Genomic DNA, 3,617 nt, shown 5'->3' with positions numbered 1-3,617 from the left:
TTTCCATTGTATTTAAAATGTTCCCTTGGTTTTAGTGTTTATTCATTTGAAACAATTTAAAATAGTTCTTGTATTCATCAAATCTCTCTCTAAGAAAATGTAATACAACCGTTTTCTTGTATTTAAAATAATATAAGGAACTAATGTTTGTTCATTTTGGAAATAACTTCTGGTTGCCTTTGTTAAACTGGTGCTTTTCATATTGTTGCCATTTTACGTATAGCTCTACTTGTAATTATAATGTCCACTACCCATAAGTACTAGTTTCTAGTGAAGCTATATGATGTTTACAGTATTAAATCTGAAAGTTATTTTTGTTTACTGACATAAACCTAACTAATGCATTCATAGAGAAAATGCTTACACCACATCGGAGTAAAACTCAGATTATAGTAATGGTCAAAGGATGATGATAGACTGTGCTTGGCTAACTATTGCATGGCCACTAAAATGTCACAAAATGGGAAAGCGTCATGTCAAATATTTATTGTTCCCTGTGTGATCACCACTTAGAACGAATAGAGAAGAACCTGTGTACCCTCCTTAATGTACTGATGTTTATAACTTGTCTGATATTTTAGTATGATTATCCATGCGACCTGTAAAGCCTGTGAAACCAATAAAAACTTATACGAAGGGGTGATAAACATATTGAGGTGTTTCTCTAATGCATTTTTAATTTTTTAATTATAAAAAGAGACTTTTTTATTCAGATGCATTTAATGACATTTCCCTTTTAGCAGGTTCTGAGAAGTCTGTCACACATGCTCCAAGTAGATCACATTCTCATAGCCCTGGTCTACACTAGGTGTTGAGGTCGAATTTAGCAGCGTTAAATCGATTTAACCCTGCACCCGTCCACAGGATGAAGCCCTTTTTTTCGACTTAAAGGGCTCTTAAAATCGATTTCCTTACTCCACCCCCGACAAGGGGATTAGCGCTGAAATCGGCCTTGCTGGGTCGAATTTGGGGTACTGTGGACACAATTAGATGGTATTGGCCTCCATGAGCTATCCCAGAATGCTCCATTGTGGCTGCTCTGGACAGCACTCTCAACTCAGATGCACTGGCCAGGTAGACAGGAAAAGGCCCGCAAACTTTTGAATTTCAATTTCCTGTTTGGCCAGCGTGGCAAGCTGCAGGTGACCATGCAGAGCTCATCAGCAGAGGTGATGATGCAGAGCTCATCAGCAGAGGTGACCATGATGGAGTCCCAGAATTGCAAAAGAGCTCCAGCATGGACCAAACGGGAGGTATAGGATCTGATCGCTGTATGGGGAGAGGAATCCATGGTATCAGAACTCTGTTCCAGTTTTCAAAATGCCAAAACGTTTGTCAAAAATCTCCCAGGGCATGAAGGAGAGAGGCCATAACAGGGACCTGAAGCAGTGCTGTGTGAAACTTCAGGAGCTGAGGCAAGCCTACCAGAAAACCAGAGAGGCAAACGGCCGCTCCGGGTTAGAGCCCAAAACGTGCCGCTTCTATGATGAACTGCATGCCATTTTAGGGGTTCAGCCACCACTATCCCAGCCATGTTGTTTGACTCCTTCAATGGGGAGGGAGGCAACATGGAAGCAGGTTTTGGGGACGAGAAAGATGATAGCTCACAGCAAGCAAGCGGAGAAACCGGTTTTCCCGACAGCCAGGAACTGTTTCTCACCCTGGACCTGGAGCCAGTACCCCCCGAACCCACCCAAGGCTGTCTCCCGGACCCGCCAGGCGGAGAAGGGACCTCTGGTGAGTGTATCTTTTAAAATATTATACATGGTTTAAAAGCAAGCATGTTTAATGATTGATTTGCCCTGGCATTGGCGGCTGTCCTGGATGTATTCCCAAAGCCTTTGCAAAAAGTTTCTGGGGAGGGCAGCCTTATTCCATCCACCATGGTAGGACACTTTACCACTCCAGGCCAGTAGCATGTACTCAGGAATCTGTAGAACAAAGCATTGCAGTGTATGTTTGCTGGCGTTCAAACAACATCCGTTCTTTATCTCTCTGTGTTATCCTCAGGGGAGTGATATCATTCATGGTCACCTGGTTGAAATAGGGTGCTTTTCTTAAGGGGACATTCAGAGATGCCCGTTCCTGCTGGGCTGTTTGCCTGTGGCTGAACAGAAATGTTCCCCGCTGTTAGCCACTGGGAGGGTGGAGGGGCTAACCACGTGCTGGGGGGGGAGGCAAAATGCGACCTTGGAACGAAAGCACATGTGCTATGGATGTAATGTTAACAGCAAGGTTTACCGTGAAAGAGTGTACCCATTGTTCTATAAAATGTGTCTTTTTAAATACCACTGTCCCTTTTTTTTTCTCCACCAGCTGCATGTGTTTCAAGGATCACGGGATCTTCTCCTTCCCAGAGGCTAGCGAAGACCAGAAGGCAAAAAAAACGCACTCGCGATGAAATGTTCTCCGAGCTCATGCTGTCCTCCCACACTGACAGAGCACAGACAAATGCGTGGAGGCAGACAATGTCAGAGTGCAGGAAAGCACAAAATGACCGGGAGGAGAGGTGGTGGGCTGAAGAAAGTAAGTGGCGGGCTGAAGAGAGGGCTGAAGCTGAAAGGTGGCGGCAGCATAATGAGAGGAGGCAGGATTCAATGCTGAGGCTGCTGCAGGACCAAACCAGTATGCTCCAGTGTATGGTCCAGTGTAAGGGGGAGCTTTTCAAAGGAACAAATGGAAGTTAAGGCCTAACTCTCAATGACTTTCATGGACAATTACGTACCTAACTGCCATTTGTGCCTTTGTCTTTCCCGAAGATAAGGGGCCACAGCCTGAACTAATGATATCAATCAGCTATGGTGATTTACACCAGCTGAGGATCATACAACATTGGTGAGATATAACTTTTACTCGGGTGTTGCAATTTTACCCTTTTCTTAATATCAAATGGAGGTATCCAAAACCAATGCTATAGTCTCAACCCCCTTCTGCCTTCCATCTGTGGCCATTCCCACAGAGCCAAAGGGACAGAATGTTAGCTTAAAAAAGCCAGCTCTGATTTCCCTAAACAAGGGGTATCCTTGGCTGGTATGAAGCCAGCAACAAGATGGTATAAAGCCAGCATAGTGGAACTGACCCTTGCTAGCCTCAACATGGCAAGAATTCAGCCTTCCCGGGCCCATGTCTCTGGTGCACTGAGCACTGCTCCAGTGCATCTAATGATCTGGCCTTCTATTTTGGCAACTCAGAAAGCTCATAGGAATTTCAGAAGTAGTGTGTTCATAAACCATACGGTTGGAAGGGACCCAAGGGTCATCCAGTCTAACCCCTGCTAAGATGCAGAATTTGTTAGGTCTTATCTGTAAAATCTAATGTGTTGGTCTGTACAAAACCAGAATTCCCCAAATTAACTTTAGACTAGGCTTGTGTACTAGCTGGTCACACTTGAAATGATCTGTCTTTGGATTTGAGCATCTTCTGTATCTGGAACTTGAATGCCTTGCTGCTTAGTGGCATTCACAACCACAAGTGAGGTGCCTAGGGTTGGATTCACAAAAGGATTTAGGTGCCTAACTCTGACTGACTTCAATGGGAGTTAGGTGCCTAAACACCTTTGTGAATCCTAAGCACCCAAGTTCCCCGTATAATGCAGAAGAACAGTTAAGCGCCTAAAA

The sequence above is a fragment of the Lepidochelys kempii genome, chromosome 5, assembly GCF_965140265.1.
Source record: "Lepidochelys kempii isolate rLepKem1 chromosome 5, rLepKem1.hap2, whole genome shotgun sequence".
Classification (NCBI taxonomy): Eukaryota; Metazoa; Chordata; order Testudines; family Cheloniidae; genus Lepidochelys; species Lepidochelys kempii.
This window is presented reverse-complemented; position numbering follows the sequence as displayed.